Source organism: Equus przewalskii, chromosome 32 (genome assembly GCF_037783145.1).
Source record: "Equus przewalskii isolate Varuska chromosome 32, EquPr2, whole genome shotgun sequence".
Taxonomy (NCBI): Eukaryota; Metazoa; Chordata; class Mammalia; order Perissodactyla; family Equidae; genus Equus; species Equus przewalskii.
Genome location: NC_091862.1, coordinates 25,683,632 through 25,704,076, shown reverse-complemented (window position 1 = coordinate 25,704,076; position 20,445 = coordinate 25,683,632). Strand labels below are relative to the sequence as shown.

Genomic DNA, 20,445 nt, shown 5'->3' with positions numbered 1-20,445 from the left:
AAGTTTGTCCCAATGAGATTGCCTAAATGCTGGAGGGATTGTGCTTTTTGGCTGTTCAACCAGAAGTCCAGTGCTTAGGCCAGAATATTAGTAGTATTGTAAATTCATGAAGGACAGAACTGGCATCTTCTAAGAATGTAGCCATGAAGTACAGTGAGGGCTTTAAAACAGAATCTAACAAAAACATGAACTCAGAGATGAGCTTGGTCCTTCAAAGAATCATTACAGAAACAATGAAGGACTTTTAAAACTCCTTTAAAAAATTCTTTCAGGAATAGTTTTTCTTGCACATGTGAAAATTCTTTTTTAATTGATATTTCTCACTTTTAATCAAAATTCATTTATCATAGTGGGGAAAAAATCATAGTCTTTAAAGAGTCGCAGACTGAGGTCAAACCCAACCTGTGCTACGTTCTGGGTTTATGACCTTGGAAAATCCTTCTTTGAGCTTTCATTTACTCATCTAAAAATTGGTGAAATTTTAATAGCCTCTAAATATATGTGTGCCTTGAATCCAGCAATTCTACTTCTAGGGAATTATCTGAAGGAAATGATCATAGAAATCCACAAATATTGATCTGTGAAGAATGTTCATTGAAAGCATTGAAATACTGGAATTCTTTGATTATGACATATCCACATACAGGAATACAAAACAGTGAGTAAAGATGATTTTGTAAAAGAAATTTAGTGACATACAAAACTATTCAGAATATAATATTAAGTGAAAAATTATAAAGTTATGCACAGTATGATTAATTTGGGGGGAAGAGCATATTTACATAGTCACTGGTAGTAGAAAGACTCGACCGATAAACTTGGTGATGTCAATAGTGGTGAGACCTTGAAGGAGGTTTGTTTTCCTCTTTCTACTCTTCTAGATTTTCCAAACTTTTTTCAATGAATATGTACATATTTTATTATTATTAAAGAAGCATTAAATGGGACACTAAGATCCACTCTATAGGTTTCTGGTGGGAATTAAATTAGGTGAGATGATTTATAAAATACACTTAGCTTAGTGACTGGCATTTAGTTGGCATTTTCAATTATTTTTACCCAATTTAATCCTTCATCATGGATTTAGCTCAAAATGATTTTTGACTTAAAACAAAACCAAAAATATGACACTGTAACTGGTGAACCATTGTCACCATTAAGGATATTCAAAAGAATATATTGCAAGCTGTGAAGGTAATTTCAAAAGGGATGTACCTGAAATGCTGTGAGCAATGAGGAGGTAGGGGGGCTGTCGGACACACCGAAATCAGCATTTAAATTTAAGGTGACTAACTACTGTGGAGCATTTATGTGGACATGTAAGGTATGGATTATTTGTTTAAAAACCTCTCGTTACTATATAGCCACATTGGGTACATACACAGATATAACACTAACTCAAAGTGAGTAATTAGTCTGTCATGATAAATGCCCCCTCTTCTTCAGGCTGATAAAAGGTGTCTTGTTAGAGCCTCTTGTGTCATCCCAGAAACACCATACAGGAGCCTTGCGGCTTTCTCTTAGCAACATTCTTCATCCTGCAGAAACGTAGAGGGAAGATTTGTGGGTATGGGTGAAAGACAGCTCACATCCCTATCTCTCCTCCTGGACTGTTTATCCTCCTTGTGGGCTGTGCTCCGCTCTACCATCCAGGCCACACACACACACACACCCCTACACCCACCCACACACCCCCAGCCCCCCTTCACACCTTCCCTATCCTCTCCTATCTGCCTTCCCTTATGCTGAGTTAGGAGCTCCTCCTTTATTTTTTTTTTTAATCTCTGTTTCGGCTTTTACCATAGAATATTGTAAACATTAGTTTACTTATCTTGCTCCTGCACTGGAGTTCCTTGAGAGATCTACCACTTTTATTTAATATCTCAGAGCCTTCATTTCTTCATCTTAGTTTTCATCGGTCAAGTGGGAACATGACGCCGCATTAGAGGTTTGTGGGGGGCATTTCCATTGCATAATGGTAGTAGAGTGCCTGGCGTGTAGTAGATACCGAATCATGGAAGCTATTGTAATGATCAATTATGTTATTTATTTACTTTTGTATCCTCAGGGCCTGGCATTATTCCCTGATGCAGGATGGGCACAAAATAAATTTCTGGTGAATTAATGAGTTAGTTTATAAGCTTACAGAATATAGCTTTAAACTAAACATTTTGTAGTGTTTATAGGCTCAGCAACAATCCCATGCAATTCTCCTTCTCATTTCTTTCCCCAAATAACCTGTCTGGTGCCCATCTTTAGGTACTATCTTTCCTTGGGAAAATCATGGCTACCATATAGGAAAGAAAGCCTATTGACTGTTAATTCCATGTAGATGTGGCTTAACAGAGTTGAGAAGAATTTTCTACCTTGATCATCACCTCCTTAATCTACCTGTTTATTGTCCAGGAACCAGTCTCCCTTAGTTTTGTTAACCTCTAAACTCTCTTTAGATCCAACAAACAACTCCTGGCTGCAGTAATCTGATCAAGATGAGATCAGTTCTGCCGCTGACTCCAGACTCCATCAGATTTGTTAGTCCAATCTGACCACCTCTCTCAGTGCTGACAAAGCCCATCGGTTCATTTGCATTCCACATCCTATCTTTCCCCTACTTCCTTTGGGGAAGATGTTTGTGAATTATTTTCAGCCATTTGAATCACTCTGAGAGTTAAGTTCTATTTTTAAGCCTTTGAGGAGCAGCCGAGAAGGAATGATTTAGGGATGTGAGCCATTTCACAATAGTCTCCCACAGACAGCTCACGCTTCTGGTAAGTTTCAGCATGTTAAGATACTAGAGGTAAATGGGTCACTGCTCTCAGATATTGAAGACTAAGGGACTCGGTAGCAAAATGCCGTTTGAAACCAATGGTATGTGGTGCAGGTGAGACACAACAGAAGCTCTCTGCTGCTGAAGAGAAAGCTGTCCTTTCCAATATCTTCTGAAGAGACTGCTTTCTATCTTCACTATTTTCTCTGCCTGGATGCAGAATTTTGTCCTCATTTATCAGGACCGCTGTGTCGCTGTCCTTGCCAGACTTCTTGTGAGTCCTTGCCAAGAGGTTGTCAGCTGTTGAGCCTTCCTTGCAGGCCTTGCAGGGGGAGCAGACATCCATAAGCAGATCCCAAGGTGAGAGCCCTCTAGACCGGTTACCTCATTTGTTTTTATGAGCATTCCCCGAGCCCCCTGCCCACCAATCAATGTACATTTCTCCCCTGGAAAACCCTACCAGTTCCAGGAAGTCTGTCCAGATTGATAACAGCACAGATGTTCTATCTCATCTCAACTGTTCTAGATCTTTATACTGATTTTTCCCATCTCAGCTCTGCACCGAATACTGCCCATGCTCCTTCTGTTACGAGTCACCCTTGTATGTGAGTCTATGCCTCCTTGATTAAGTGTGCTGCTTTGTTTTGTCATCTGTATGTTCCTATCACACTGGCTCGGGCATTATTCCAGTAATACACTGTGCACAGTTAGAATGGAAGGGCCATGGTACTTTCTTTCTTTCTTTTAAGTTTTTTTAGGTGATCAGTGAAGCACCAAGTATAATTACGACTTCCTAAGTACTTTTCGTTGGTGATGATGAAATGTTCTTTCGTAGTCACAGACTGTGCCTTCCTGTAATCCAGGTCCCACATGTCATGGGGAACAATAATGGGATGTTAAAGCTGATGAAATCTGGAGTCATATCTTGTTATTAACAAACTGAAAACTTGGATATAATTTAAAGCAATTTCTTTCTTTTTCTTTTTTTTTTTTTGAGGAAGATTGGCCCTGAGCTAACATCTGTTGCCAATCTTCCTCTTTATTTTTTTTTCCTTCCCCAAAGCCCTAGTGCATAGTTGTATATCCTAGTTGTAGGTCATTCTAGTTCTTCTATTTGGGACATCACCACAGCATGGCTTGAGGAGCAAGGAGTACGTCAGTGCCCAGGATCCAAATCCACGAACCCTGGGCTGCCGAAGCACACGAACTTAACCACTCGGCCACAGGGCCGGCCCCTAAAACAATTTCTTTATATATAGCAAACCAGCTATGGTAATGGTCTGGGAGTGAAAATAAATCCACAGTTTTCATCATGGATCACGGACTTTGGATAAAGACAAAGAAATTTCTAAAATGCCAGGATTCTTCCAGCCTTCAGAGAAGTCACCCCTCCACACTAAGGTCAGATAGACTAATTTTTTTTTTTTCCAGTGAGGGCACCAGGTTTTTCTTTGTATGCATCTGTTCTTTTGACATACATGGTAGAGAAAATCCACCACTAAATTTTGGAGATGTTGCTGTAATCACTAACTTCACAGGGAGGAAAGATGAGCGCAGTCATATTTTGGTCACTTTGTTGCTGTCAGCCCTGGTGGTAATTTGCAGCACTGTTGAGTTATGGGTTCATATTTCCAGACTTATGCATAGGAATGCAAGCGTGAGGAAATTTCAGTTGAGAACCAGAAGGGACCCAAGAGCCCTTTTGTTTTCTAAATAAGGAAACTGATCCTTAGAGAGGTGACGTTTAAAATCAGATGGCTGGCATTGCAAACTCACACGACTGGATTCCCAGGCTAGCGCTGCCTCTCTGAGCGCTTGGCACCGAAAATTGGGCAGAACTTGTAGGTACTGAGAAATTGCTCCAAGTTTTGCCTATTTATACAGAAGTCTTCAGGGTGCTTCATTGATGTCTTCAATTTTTGCAGAGGTGTTACTGTGGACATAATCCATATGTGCCTGTGTGTATGGAACACACATACCTGGTACGTAAAGTAATGAGACACTGTGAGGAAAACTTTTGTTCCAAATAATGCTGAACCATCACTACCCCGGTCTGTAGGACTCAGTGAATAAAGAAAATTCAGTATGGCGACAGCAAATATTTGGTGTAGGGAAGGAGGGCTGCGGATGCAAGAGGGTGGAGGGAGGACAGGTCTTCATCTTGCTGGGATTTTTCTAGGCCCTGTGATTCCAGCAGCTCTGGGCTCCTTGGCAGAAAGAGGGGGCCCCTTCTTTTTCTTTTATTCTCTTATTCTTCCCCCTACCCATCAAGAGAGTTCCAGAAGTTCCTGTCTCCCATCTAGGGGAAGAGATATTCTCTCTCTTCCTGAAAGGAAAATTTAAAATAAAAAAAATATCATGCATCATCTTTTATTTCTTATCTTATTTCTTGGAAGGACTGGGCTATGGAGATGGTTGACCCGTCTATAAAGTAAAAACAAATAACCAGACGAAAAACCCCTAAACATCTTGTAAACTCTCCCTCTTTCTCTCTGTACCTCCCTTTGAGTAGGTCCCACTAGGCCTTGCCTGTGTCCCCTGCGCACTGCGGTGCACAGGGCCCCTCTTTCGCGTCTCTGCCGACCTGCTGAAGTGACGCAGACCAACCCAAGTCCCCTGCTCACTCACATTATAACAAGGTTCTCTTTGTTCTGCTTTTCAGGGCAATTCATTGCCCTGAAGCACAGGTCTTCTCTTCCCAAGAGACTTTAAAATGTATGCCTCTTTTCCAAAATTATGGGAATCTTAATTTGTAATAAAATCAAATGAATAAGTTGTGGTAAGTTTTTGGCAGGATCTAGAAAACAATGGTTTCATTTAAACATGAATCACTAAATACTGCTTCCTTAACACAATTAACTCAAAGCAGCCCTTATCCTTAGAATTAAGAGATTTCCTTCACACTCTCTCTGCCTTACGCAGACTTCCAGTCTGGAGGTCTAGGCACTATAGCACAGAAATTGTTTTAACAAAATTTCTTTTCTCTAAAACATAGAATAGGGATGCATTCCTTCTCATTATCTTTCTGGAGAGATCTTCTCAGGCTTCCAGAGTCTCAATAAACCGATTAAGGCATGAGTAAGTAAATCTACCACAGGTGAAAGAAGGGAAAAGTTGAAGAATGTCAGTTCCCCTGAGGGAGATTTTTCAGAAAGCGCATGAGGAGCACGGGGATGCTATTGTTTACCGCGGAGGGCACTGTGGCTGGGTGACTTGCAGGGATAGGAGCTTAGAAAGTGTACCAGGCCCTCTTTTTCTAAACAGGACTGCAGAGGGGTGCATACGGCTGTGGTGGGCACAGAGGTGAGTTGAGAGTGAGAGGGTTTAGTGAAATATCAGTGAGAGCTTTGTTTTGCTGTGGAATCAATTGTTATACAATACTGCTTCTGAGTCACATAAAGAATAAAGCATATTATTTTCAAACAATGTTGATTTTTAAACATAATGCTTAAGATGCTGAAGAAAATTAAAATGCTCTTCCCTTGGAGAACTTAAAGTCTAAAAAACAACATGCCTGGCAGCCTGAATAGTAACTTTTATTTTTCTTTTTCAAATGAAAGAAATTAAAAGACCTTACCTTTTTATCCTCCACCCCGTGACAGCGATTCTTTCTGTTGGAAGGTGGTGTTTTGTGGTGAGGAAGGCTGAGGGGGTGAGCACCGTAATTTCACTGTGGAGAAAACCAGGCAGTTGATTAGAGAAAACAAGGCTGATTGGAGGAGGAGGAAAGAAAAATTCAGAAGGTATTTTTGTTTGGGGTAGGATGAACCAATTATAAAATATCAGGGTTTCCATGTTAACACATTTCATGTCTCTTTTTAAGAAAAATTGTAATAATTGTTGGACTTGATTCCTTCTCTCAAGCAGGAACCTCTAACCTTCTACTCTTCTCAGGGGATGCCTTTCACACTGGATGGTGTCCGAGGAGCAGAGTACAGTCGGAAGTCACTTTTATCCCCACAGTAAAGACAAATGCACAAAACAGGATGGGTTTCAAAGGGTACTTAAACAAATTACAGTTTATTTTTCCTAGATTAGGTTAAACATACACATGATACACAGAAGAGTCTAGTGAGAAGTCAATTTCCCTTCAACTCCCACCCCACAACCATCTAATGCTTCTCCCCAAAGACAAGCACCGTTTTTCTTTTATTTTTTTGTCTGGAGATAGTCTATTAGAGGCTTCTTATAAAAATACGCTTTTAATCCTTCTGGTAAGGTCAGATTCTGAGGCTCAAATGTTTCCCACCAAGAAAGGTGTTTTGGCACCTTTTTGCAAGATGGATGGGTGTAACCTCAGATTTTCTGTAGAAGGTGGCGGTACCTCACAACCACCCTGGAAGGTGGGTACAGCCAGCCCCGTTTTCCACATGAGGAAAGCTGTGATTCCAGGAAATTGTGTGATTGGCCCTGTCAAACAGATTGTTACTGGTGGAAGCAGGCTTCCCACCCAGACAGTCTGAGTCCTTGGCCTTGTTCTTTCCACCATGCAGCAGAGCTCAATCAACCCAGAGGTCTCTTTGGCACCAGTTAGACTTCTCTAGTGTGGGTGCAAATTGATTTTCCTCTTTTGAAATCATGCTCCAAAATAGCTTGTAAGAAAATTTCAATATTGTACTAGCAATATGCAGAGTTCCAACAAAACAGTGGATGCAGATACACACAGGCCTATGACCCTCATGACCTCCTCATGTCTCCCTGCCCGACTCTCATGGCAGGTTGAGTGGTCACCATGATTCACAGATGCTCTCGGGAAGGGAGGCTGGGCTTGTCTCTTCTTCTTAGCCACAGTAGAACATATTAAGAAAGGAGATGCTTCAAGGCAGACTTGCTGCAAGTACCAGGCCACTGTTCGTCGTTGGTGGTGGTTTCTATCTGCAGACTTGCCATCTTCGTCCCTGCCCCTCCCCGCCCCCCCCCACCAGTGCACCACATTCACCCTTGAGGTAGCCACTCTGGCAGCAACAACCACAAGGTGTCTGAGGTTGTCAGGGGCTCTATCAGTTTCCAGTGGGTTTCACGGGTTTGAGCTTTCTTACGTGTGCACATCCTGGCTTGGTTATACATAGCCCAATTTCTTTAAAGCCTTCTGCACATTTAGCCCTGATGAACATATAGTATTTATTCTAGAATCGGTTTTTGAATAGTGATCATAAGTAGATTCTGAATCATTAACAGGAGGGTGGGTTCTTCCCCATTTTGTATCACCGTGTCACTTTGGATTGTCATTGATAGTTGGCTTGCACTATTCCTATGCTACATTATGCTACTATCTCCCACTCTCCAAGGGTAATAATTTTGGCATTAATTTTAGTCCATGTACAGAGTGCTGAAAATGACCAAGGAGGGAGGAATGCTCTTTTAAAGGAGATTCTTTCTGAGCATCATCTGTGTTTACAGAGAGTGAAGTGTTCTGCCATTTATTTCTGATCCTGCAACACTGAGACATTCCTTATAGCTCTAATGAGTGCCTAAAAATCACAGCCCAGAACTAACAATGTATAGAAGATATACTATTTTTTCCTTGTTATATTAGAAGCACAAAAACATGTCTGACCCAGATTAGCATTTCTCAAGATTAGAATGAATAGGCTTTTAAATTGCTTTGTAACTATTTCAAAGTCTATTAAAATACACTACTAATTTTTTCTTTTCTCAGTCATGTGAGAGAGAACATTCTTGAGAGTAATATTCCTCATTTGAATATTAAAAGATAAATTGTATGTGGTATCTTAATTCTCCCCGCAGGAAACATGCCTGAACATAACAAGGGATTTGTCACAGAGACTTGGGACCAAAATTCAATGGTAGTTGAGGCTGAGCAACACTGCAGAGCCCTCTGCGTGGGGTCAACTTAGGGAGAGGCAAAGACCCCCATCCCCATTGGAGCCAGAGCATTGACTGTGGTGTGAAAGCTCTGGTCTCAGCACACGGGACAAAGCACCTGCCAGCATGCTCTGGTAGGATGTTCACACCTGCTGTTATGGACAAATTTGTATTTTGAAGCCCTAAGCCCCAGTATGAAGGTGTTTGCAAGTAGCGCCTTTGGGAGGTAGTTAGGCTTAGATGAAGTAGTGAAGGTAGGACCCTAGATGCCCTTATAAGAAGAGAAAGAGAGACTAGAGCTCTCTCTCTGTCCCTTCCATGTGAGGACACAGTGGTGTCCGTCTGCAAGCCAGGAAGAGGCCCTACAGGGGAGCTGACTCAGGGGCACCTTGATCTGGGCATTTCTAGCCTAGAACTAAACTAAGTAACAAACTAACTAAATAAATTTCTCTTGTTTAAGCCACCCAGTCGATGGCATTCTGTTATGGTAGCCTGAGCTGACTCCTGCACGCTTTAATGCTGCTCTGACATTGAAATTTTGACTTACCATTTTTGCCTTTTACGCAGTGTTGCTGTTTGCTTTGATCTGTGCCAGGTCTTGCGTGTGACCTAGACAGCCCGTCAGGTCAAAGGTCCTCAGGCTGTTCAGTGGAGACAGCCACTCCTCCAATGTCTCCACATCCAGAGACTGGTGGTGGATATCCCTAAGCAGCTATTTCCTTTGCTTTATTACATTTCTTTGATAATTCATTCATAGCATTTAATCACCAACATCGTGTTAAAATTATTTCATTTCTTCTCTCTGTCTGGGCTTGTCCACTAGAATCTGAGCTCTGTGAAGGTCAGGACTTGTTCTCTTTTGTTCTTCTGAATTGTCAGCAGCTAGCACAGCACCCAGGCCCAACAGCTGCTGAGTGGATGCCTGAGTAAGCTGCATTGCTGTGTGTGAGGAAGGGCGCTGGGTGAAAGCACCTTGGATTCAGTGCTAACTTGGTGCCTGAAAAGAGCTAAGGATTCTTTGGATGACGTTTTCCCCAGGGTGTTTCTTTCCATTGCCCTGTCGACTCCTCGTCTGGATACTGTAAACTCACTTCCTTGCTTTGCTTTAAACCGATCATTCTAAGTTGACCTGCGACAGGAAGACAGAACACGCAAAAGGGATGCCCAGAGCTCTCCAGGAGTTCATGGAGGGAGCTGAGATCTGTAATTTCAAGCAAATTATAATTTATGCTCTGAACCAAGAAGACAGCTAGCACAAACCCGGAAGATTATGATCTCTGATTCTCCTCTGTTTTAGGCTGACTGTAAAGTGAGGATGGTTGAACACTTTCATAGAGAAAAGAGGGAGGAAAGATTTCTCCAATAGGTGATTATGTGCCCTAAATAATGACCTTGTATTATGATGTACATTTGCACGCAGATAAGGGGAAAGCTGTGGGTGGAGTGCATGTCAATTTTCATGATGTAGTTGATAATTCAATTTTCAGTGGAGTATCCCACGATTCTCTCACTGGAGGAAATAGGATGACTGGTCACAATAGGGGAGCCAGCCTAAAAACAGGAAATGAGGGTATGGTAAACAGACAGTTTCACATGAGGAAATATAAAGGGAGCAATATTCAAGCCCTTGTTTTAACCAAATTCTTAATAAATGAATTTTAGTTGTTATATTTGTAAATGACAGAAAACTTTTTTGGGTTGAAAGGCAAGCTAAAAAAGAGATAAATGCAGAAAGTTCATAAATCTGTGTAAATGAGAATAAAAATGGCAACTAGATGGGGCCAGCTTGGTGGCACAGTGATTGAGCTCAGCATGTTCCACTTCAGTGGCCCAGGCTTTACAGGTTTGGACCCCGGGTGTGGACATAAACCACTCATCAAGCCATGCTGTGGTGGTGTCCCACAGACAAAATAGAGGAAGAGGGGCACAAGATGTTAGCTTGGGGCCACTCTTCTTCAAGCAAAAAGAGGAAGATTGGCAATAGTTGTTAGCTCAGGGCCAATCTTCTTCACCAAAAAAATAAAAGAAAAAGAAAAAAAGCAACTAGAATATTTGAGAGGTTTTAGGTAATAGCAAAAAATAGTATTTATCAAGAGCTTACCATGTACTGACTACTGTTGTAAGCATTTAGCATCTATTATTTTGCTTAGCCTTATAATGACTGTGTAACATTGGTACTGTTATTATCCTCACTTCATTCATCATGGACTCAGGTAACGAACTTTTCCAAGATCATACAAATAGCAGACGGTGGAGCTTGATTTAAACCCAGGGAGCCCGACTCAAAACTTGAGTGCCTTACCACCACTCCAAGGGATCTCATGAAACACCTAGAAGATGAAGGGATAGAAACCAGGAAAGAGACTGAGAATCCAGAGCATTGTCCAATGGGGAGACTCTTCCAGAAAGAAAGAAAGAAGAAAAGCAGAGCATCGGGAAGAGTGGTAAAAAGCAAACCAAATACTGTCCTATTGGGTTATAATTAGGATGCATTTACACCTGCATTTTTGTGGGCAGTTCTGGTCACATTAATTTAAGAGGGAACCAATCAATAGAAGAAGATTGGTAATAGATGATGAACAGATGAAAACGGGAGTCTGGGAGAAAGACTTTATTTTAAGGATAAAGATTGAGAAAAGGCCCAGATTAATATCTATGAAATCATAACTGATATGACTAAATACAGAAATTATTCATGAAATAGCTGTTCAAGTAAATCTAGGACAAAAAAAGGATGTTGTACTCCACTCCTTTAGTAACAAACCCATGATGTTATCCCAAGAGTTACTGTGGGAAGAATATATTTTATCTATTGCTGTGTTTAACATACTACTAAGAGTAATTATAAACAACTCCTGAAAATGGAGTCGGATTCAGCCTATAAGAGTGATGCCAGGAGGGTAACGATGGGCCTTACCCAGCCAAGTGTTTCTCAAGAAGAAAAGAGCAAGGTTGTACGGAAGTGGTCAATGATGGTTTCTAAGGCAGACAGACCTAGGTTTGAGTTCTGACTCCACAGTTCAACGAGAAGTTATTTAATCCCTCTGAGCCTCAGTTTCATCACCTGCCAACTGCCAACAATCATCCTTCACTGGACAATCAGGCCTGGCACATAATTGGCACTGAAAAACTGTTGGCTGTTATTGTGATTAAGATGACCCCATGTATGTCTGTGTGATGCGCTCAAAAAAGCCTCTCTCTTCCGTTTGGCCGAAGGATGTTGAGGGTTTCAATTTTATTTTTACCTGAGCTGAGCGTCTCAGGCTCGACTCTGAACTCTCTTCCTGTCTCTACAGATGTGGTGGGGAATTGCTGTGACTTCTCTTACTCTTGGGAAGATACAGACTTTTGTGGCATTCTCTAGTAAATTAAAGCAGCTTCCATGTTATTTCCTGATTACCTTTCCTTAATAGCTCACAATTATACAGTGACCTCCTATGGCTTTCTTGAATTTTGTGTTCTGAGTGCTTGGTTTGTTTCTGACAATCGTTTTAGGTCTACAAGGCTACAGGAAAACGACATTGTTTGCCTTTCTTGGGAGAGTGGCTTCCTCTAGTTTGCCCTTTCTTATCTCCTAGATTGAGAACCCCTGAGTCCAGGGACCAAACACGCTGTAGCTGTAATTAGCAACAACTACTCCCAAATAAGCCTTCTGCAATGCAAATGACAAGCTGAATAAAACACAAAGTAGAACGTGTTTGTTATGACTCACATGTTGCCTAGAACTTCAGAGTCCCTGCCCCATTTTGTTTAAATCAAATATGTCAGGTGATCTGGCCACAAGGACTGAGTGTGACATTGATGTGCATTTTGCTGAAACAAGGTCAGCAGTCAGAGCTGGAGAGCTACACCCTGGGGAATTCAGCTGTGACAGTTGCCCAGAAAATTATAATTGAGGAAATTATTTCCTAAATTTCAACAACATTTCTCATTCCCGGGCAATGTTATTTTTTTAAAATCTTATTTTTTCTGTTTGCCTTTCACGTAGATGACTCTTTTTCAGTGACAGCAGTAAGGGCTGACCTAAGAGAGAAACAGGAAGAAAGAAATTGTCCAGAACTTTGAAATTATATAGTTCTACTTCCATCATATTTATAGTTTCAGAGAAATAAATAGAGAAATAATTTTAAAAAGGCAGCACTGGCCAACAAAAATTTACAGTGGAAAGCAAATATTTGATTAGAATCTGAGATTATGACAATTACTTTGTTGTTTTTGTAAACTGACATCCACCTTAAAGACACAACTGTGGAAAAATGTATGAAATTGAAAACACATTGACAATAAAGCTTGCTCACCCCATTCTGCCTTTATTTTTACCTTGGCTTCAAATTTTCTGGCTACAGTCACAAAAAGAAATGAAAAGTCAATGAAAAACAACATGGAGTCATACAGTCTTTAAAAGCTCTTTGCACGTTTTAGTTGTATCTGCCTGGAGCCGGGACTGCCCCCGGAGGCTCCTGGGAGCTCTGCTTCTGTGCACCTCTCAGATGGTTTCCGAGACGGAATCCACTCAGAAGGCACTCAACATCCATATTTGCTTTAGATTGAAAACATAGGATGTTTTTAACCAACCAGGTAACTGTATCACAGAGAATTTCAGCTACAAATTAAAGTATATTTTGAGAGAGACATGGAGAGAGAGAGGGAGAGAAATGATTGGGACTGAAATGTCCAGATTAAGTTAATAAGACTTCAGACAGCTCCGCGTTACCCAATGCATACAATTATTTTTTTCCTTGTTCTTCACAATTACCAAAAAAGACTGCCAAGGTTACCCTTTTGCACTCTTTTCCCTGCATTCCCTTGTCTTTTTGAGACTGGTTTTAAAGCATATTTGGTACCCTTCACATCCAGCAATGAGAAAGAGGGGAAAATGGACAAAAAGGAATAAGGGGTCTCCATTCAGAGATGCTGAATCTGGGTTTTTGTAAATGATGTAGGTACTACATTGTGGATGAAACCTTTGTAAATTGAGGCAAAAATGTCTGAGCATTTGTTTCAAAATTTTTACATATATTTTTAAAAATTACCATAAATTTCAGATGGATTACCTATTCAGACAGAGTAGGTAAAGTTGTTAATATGTTCTCCAGCAGTGAAGGAAACTTCCAGAAAGGCCGCTGGCTGCTTCCTTCAGAGGGCAGCTACTTTGGGATGGTATGCAAGTTAAGTTCAAATTCCAGTTTCCTTGCTCAACTTGAACAACACTCAAAAGCTGACCATAAAGGCTTTCCCCCTCTTTTTTGTTTTGTTTTGCCTTGTTTTTAACCTCTAATTAAAGAATTCTGGATATAGATTAACTTCTCTCCCCTCCACCCCACCCCCAGTCCCGACTGTTTTGACTGCCCCAACTAAGCGAATATGCACCTTTGTGCTTTGATGGATTTCCTATTTTGGTGGTAAAAACCCTTTTTTTCCTTACAAAAAGATTTTCTTTGCTTCTAACCAAACTCTCATCTTGCCCTCTGACTCCTCCTCCCCGACTCCCACCCCCGTGTTTCAGGAAGGAGCAATTAAGCAATCCTGCCACGTTTCTTCTGAAATAAGCAAAAACGGTGGCTTCCAGAGCCATGACAGAGGTGCTCTCTCCAGATCGCCCTGAACAGTGTGAGCTAAGGCACGAAGCCTGATTCTAAGCCACTGTCAAAGGACGCCAGGAAAGACAGAAGCGTAAAAGAAGGCAAGAGCCTCGAAGGGAAAGAACGTTTTCTGAATAAAAAGTCCCATCTTTCTTCCAGTGTGGAGCTCAAAAGTGTTGACTCATTCGAATGAACCTGAGCTTCAGCTGGCAGCTTTCTGATAGCAGATTTTGTGATCAAAGACATTGAATAAACCCTTATAAATCCGTTACATGGCGTATTCATAGAGACTAAATGCTGCACCGTCTCACCCCCACCTCCACAAGTATCGAAACCATTACTACGTGATTCCTTCTTGCAAAGGGCCCCTGGAAACACATTGGCCTTAGTGTCCTGAGCCCCTGGGCCGCTGTGGGAGCCACGTGCCCTGAGCCGCCCTGGGATGGGCAGCTCAGGGCGTCCAGGGAATGCCGCTCTCCACCGAGTGCAAGGCCCACACCCAGGCCTCACCTTCAGAGTCAGTGAGGCTGGAGGAGAGGCAGATCCGGTTCCTGAAGGGAAAAAGAGCTTCCTCTTCTCTCCTCCGCGTTCGCCTTCTTCCCCAGGTGCAGAGTCCATGGCTTGGCCATTCTGTTTCCTCTGCTGAAAGGAATGCGGCTCTTGACCTGCTCCTCTCTTCCTCAAGACTCATTAAGGCTTAAGAGCCATTTCTTCCTAGAGTGTTCCTGACACCCACTCCTCCCACCTCCGGTTTCTGACCTCCCCGCTCAGTCTGCTTTTATCCTCTCCTCTGCAGCTGGCGAATGCGCTATCTGATCACTTCCTTGTCGGTCTCTCCGCGGACTGGGGAGTGCTCCTTCTAGACACTGGACTCCAAGAGTCTTGGCGAATCCTTGTGGCCTCCTGTCTAGCACTCAGTAGATGCATAATTGTTAATTGAATAAGCAAACAAACTGTGGGAGCCCACAGAGCTCTTCTGACTTCCTGACTGTGCCAGTAAGCCATGCTGACTGAGCCAGAGACCAAGCCTAGCACTTCCTAAAAGAGGAAAGACTGAAGGAAGGGGAGGAGGGGACAATGACAGAATGGTTTTAAATGAAGTAAGAGCCTTTGACAGGATGAACAAAGAAAATAAACTGGGAATCTCTGTTTCACGGCAAATCGAGTATTCTAAACCCAGATTCAAGGCTGCCTTGCTTTATCAGTGTGGGGCAATCACAAATCCAGTTGTGTCTCCTTCTGCATGTATTTTTCCCTTCCAGTTCTGTGGTTTAGTTGAAGCCATCAAAATGCTAGTGTGATCTATACCAATCACCTCCAGAAGCTTTAGCTGAGCATTCTGAAAGAAAAGCATTTCTTAGCCCACATCTTTCCTTTCTACGTAGCTCTCAACTATATGCATGCACTGCTACTATGCTAATGTATCATGCACATTGTAAAACATTACACATATGACTTAAAAGAAGATGAGATGAAAATATGAACAGAAGTCCCAGCGTCTCTTCCAGGCCGAGTGGACCCTGGCTGCTCCTCATGTGGACGGCACGCCTGGTTCAGAGCTCACCACTCTAGGGTGACTTCTCCCACTTCTCCTACCATGGCTTCATGATTTGCACAGAGTCAGAGCACGTGAGTGGGCTCCTCATTATGCTTCCTTCTGCCTCAGTTTACCTCTCCTGATGAGATAGCCTCATTTATCTCACAGAAACATAGAGATCAATGGACGGTACACTTGACTGTAAGAGTGAGGTCATTCGTCTGGTATATTGTATATTTATTCCTTCTAACCTCTACAGTGTTCTGGGAAAATCTTATTTCATTGAATCACGTTGATTCTTCCATTAGGTGGGGGTTAATGGAGTTGTCTTCACCTTTGAATAGTGGGATTTTAGTAGGTGGAGGAGTCTTAGTGGTGAACTCTAGTCTAGTTTTTACTCAGTGAAATGAGGAAACTGAGCTGTAGAAAAGTCGGTAGTTTCCCTGATATGGCAGATAATCCCCATCACCCGCAAGATTGGCCTTTCCTCCTTTCCTCTAATTTTGTTTACCCTCCTCTGAGTACCCACATGCTCCAAGGTAGGCCCGGCCCCTCTCCATCCCCGGGTGTGCATCTTGCTTAGGGTAGGTCACTTATGGAGAGTCCGTCCATGAGCCCTGCGACGTGCCTGGATTTACGCTTGGGCACATGACGTGGCCTGACCACACTTCTGGGGAAGCTTCCTTGTCTCTAAAAAAGAGACACAGCTGGCAGACATTCCCTTGTTACCTCCGGATCTCATCATCTGCGTGTGGTGTGGACACCTGAGCAGCCACCTGAGGTGGAAAGAGCTGGCCTACAGGGACAGCCTGTCCAGGATGCATGGCAGAGTCGAGAGATGGTCAGCAGTCATGGAAGGAGTTGTCAGCTTCACCATACTGGAACTTCCGTAACTCTGGGCTTCATGCCAAGAAAAATGATAAATGCACTCATTGGTTAAACCACTGCTAGTTGCATTTTCTGTTCTTTGTAGCCAAATGCATCCTAACTGATACATTTATGAAAATCAGGTGGGAGACGGCAGAAATGGAACAAAAATCCAGAACTTTAAAATGGCAAGTAGTACACTGCTTGGTTTTTATTTACAAATAATAGCTGAAAAGAATTCATTCATCCTACGCAATAAGGGCAGTTTGTTCCTTTCACTTCAGGAGCTTGAGTCCCTGTGCACTTCGAAGGTTCTGAAAGAATAAAATTGATTATAAGAAGGTTCTGCTTCTTTGTTTCCATTGGATGTTCGACTCTGGTGACATCTTGATGGTGTTCTTCTGGGAAATGTATTTACTTTTTCATATTGAGCTTCTCATGCAGGGATATCCAGTTATACTCTCAATTTCTTCTATTGGCGAATATAATTTGCCTACAGAGGCCTGGGCCAACAGTGTCTCAGTGAATTAGTGGTAAAATACCTGAGTGTGGAATCAGGGTAGTTGTGTGTTCAAACTGAAACTCCATTCACTGCTGGTCAAGTTGCCTGGGCTGTTGCCAATTAGCCAGGACACTCAGAAATCACCCCAGAGCTTACAAAGGCAATGAGTGGTTTCAAATCACCCACAGACACCCACAGTAAATGGAAAAGCTTTTGTCAACATCTTTAATGGTTTCAGCTGGTAAATTATTAACAGTATATGTGTGGAGTCCTCATTTCAAATACATTTACTTTCTGAACAAGAACATTGGAGAACGGTCTCTCCTGCCGACTCCCAGGCTGCAGGTGCACGCTCTCCCGCCCTCACTTCCCTTCCTCCCTCTCCCGGATGGTGTGGAGTCTCCTTTGCTTAAACAGAGGGGCTTCTCCTCACACTGTGGAAGGCTCTTAGCTTCTCTGGCACACTTCCCCTTGTCCAGGCCCCATCATGTGACTGGTTTCATTCCATTCGACTCCTCCTCTCCTGGCATGCGGGGGAAAGATCATGATTTGAAGAAAATAAACAAAACCTGGACTCTAGTGAAGACTCAGCTACTTACTAACTTATTAACTTTCAGTAAACTACTTAACTTCTCTCAACCTTGATTTCTTCACCTGTAAATCAGGGACAGTCATACTACGTGTATTATCTACATCTCAAAGATGTTGTCAGAATCAAGTGACATAATCCTTGTGGATAGGCTCTGAACCTTATGATTCTCAATATTTACAAATTGTGTCGTTTATGTTGATATTTTTACTTCTTAGGAGGTTGACACACATCCACCCAAATGTTCTAATTCTGACTGACTCAGTAGGCAAGAATAACAAGTCCACATGCCAATGAGTGGAATGACCCATATGACACATTCGCTGGAAAATATAGAGTGTGGGATTGTTTTTACACTAACAAACATGGAGAAGCAGATCCTGTTATTATTTTTTACAGCAACATTTCCTGACTTATACCTGGCATGCTGGGTAATGTCCATATGGTAAGAATATTCAATATTCAAGGGAGAGAGGGAAAAGATTCAGAAGAAACGAAAGGGTGGGTAGGAGAGACAGGTTAGATTTTATCGAGATTTTTTTGGTAAGAACACTAGATATTACGTTGTTATGATTACATCTGTGAGACACAGACAGTGTCCTGAATCAGAAGACAATAAAATGTATAGTCTACAACTGTCACTAATTTGATGATGCTGGGAAAAATATGTAACTTCCCTCAGCTAAATTTTCCCCAACAATGAAATGGAAATGGGAATGGTACCTACCTCACAGGGTTTCTGTGAGTCCTGAGTAAGATAATGCACAAAGTAACTAGCACATGGTGATGATGATCATGCTGTGTGTGTGCATATGCGTATGTGTGTGTACGTGTATGGTGTGCATGTGTGTATGTGTGTGTGCAAGCATGTGTGTGCATGAAAGCCTGTTACCAAGTTTCTGGTTTACTGAGGAGCCACACATTTACCTGATCACTTATTGATCACTTATCTATCACAGTACCATGCTCAAGGGCAATGGACTCTTCGGGTGCTCAGAATCTAGACAAAAAATAGAGAAGTCAAGGGCACAGAAAACAAGAATATAGATGAAAAGTAAATAAATTCAGATGCTAAACACAGACCATCATTGGCTGTAGATGCTGAGAATAGTATGAGTTTCTCAAGACCTGACAGATGCACAGAAGCAGGATCATGGAGAATGACTATGTCTTTAAATGGGTAAGACAAACCAGGCGTAGAAGCAACAGGAGCAAGAGTGCTGAGGACATAGAAAGAAACCAGACTGGCTAGAATGGCCAACCAGTGGGCACTGGCTGGATAGCAAGATAGGGTCAGGTGTCCTTTTCATGGATGCTTCCATTGGCTCCAATATCAGTGGAGTCTACCGGTCATTGCTCATGAATTGCTTCCTAAGTGAGCAGCTTCAATGTGCAATGCCTGGGAACTCATTAACACATGAGTTACAGTATCGCCTGGCCTCTCTCTTTGATCAGGAGCAACTACTGGGTGGTTTGGTGTGCTAGGCATCAAGACAGGTTATGAGGAAAGTAGATAGCGTGTAACATACCTGGCCAGAAGATCTTTCTAATTATGGACAGAGGATAAAACATATCTGTAAAGAGAATGAATCTTTATAGAATAGGATAGTTGCATGTTTTAAGAAGGAGCACCTTTTCATAAAAAACAGCATAATAAAAATAGAAAACTGTCAGCAAAGGCGGGGTTGTCATGAGGTGGCTGTGCTTTGCCTGTCACATCAGCTGTGTATGTGTGCGTATGGGGGAGCAGTCAGCATGCCACAATGTTTCCGGTTTGCATGGCAGCTTACCCATCATATTTCGATCTTGCTCCATCAAAGCAAGGATGATGTGTTCAATGATTTTTTTTAAAATCCTCTTGCTCATCTTCTTTTGTATTCATGGATTATGTGTCTCCACTTACTCCTCCTCAACCTGACTCTTGGTATAAACTTAATTTCTCCCCTCAGCTGCTGCTGATTCTCCCCATTCCTCAGAACGTTCGTCCTGTTCCGGAGCAGGGCTCCTGGATGATCCCTACTTCTCACCAAGTGTCAGGGCACACAAAGCCCTGAGAGGGAAGCTGGTTGCACGTGCAATTTAAAATTAGAAGGAGAGAAAATATAAATGTGGATACAAAACAACAGTTTCAATCTCGGAGAATGAGATGAAATCATAGTTACATGAGGTTTTTATATGTTCGTAAACATGACTGGGAGAAACAAAGAGAGCCACCTGCTTCCAGCCAGCTACCTGTCAAATCTTCAGGAAGGTGAGGAGGGAGAGGTGCTGAGGGCGGCTGGCGGAGGAGCTCCCACCAGCTTGAGCTCCTAGGGGCAGAGACTGTGTCTCTTTTATTCCTTTGGTCTCAATAGTGCTGGACACATCATAGATGCCCATTTAGAGCTTGGGTAAATGAGAAAACTCTACAAAGGTCTGATGGATTGGAAGTAGCTTCAAGCAGATCCACAGTCTTCTCTTTTTTTTGAGAAGGATTACCCTGAGCTCAAATCTGCCGCCAATCCTCCTCTTTTTGCTGAGGAAGACTGGCCCTGAGCTAACTTCCGTGCCCATCTTCCTCCACTTTATATGTGGGATGCCTATCCCAGCATGGCTTGCCAAGCGGTGCCGTGTCCGCACCCGGGATCTGAACTGGTGAACCCTGGGTCACCAAAATGGAGTGTGTGAACTTAACTGCTGTGCCACTGGGCTGGCCCCAGTCTTCTGAAGCCTAACTTCCAGATTTAGCAGAGAATCATTGTGACTCTGTATTGTCCCTGGACTGATCTCAAGTTT

At 42.4% G+C, this 20,445-nt stretch overlaps 1 long non-coding RNA gene across 1 annotated transcript; it reads right to left on the bottom strand.

Annotated features, from left to right (window-relative positions):
- Window positions 1-571: 571 nt before the first annotated feature.
- LOC139080759 (uncharacterized) lies at window positions 572-16,683 on the bottom strand. The gene is made up of 3 exons (XR_011535500.1): window positions 14,686-16,683; window positions 6,345-6,437; window positions 572-1,538 (listed from the first exon to the last, which is right to left on the bottom strand). It is a non-coding gene; the product is annotated as an uncharacterized lncRNA (long non-coding RNA).
- Between the last annotated feature and the right edge of the window lie 3,762 nt (window positions 16,684-20,445).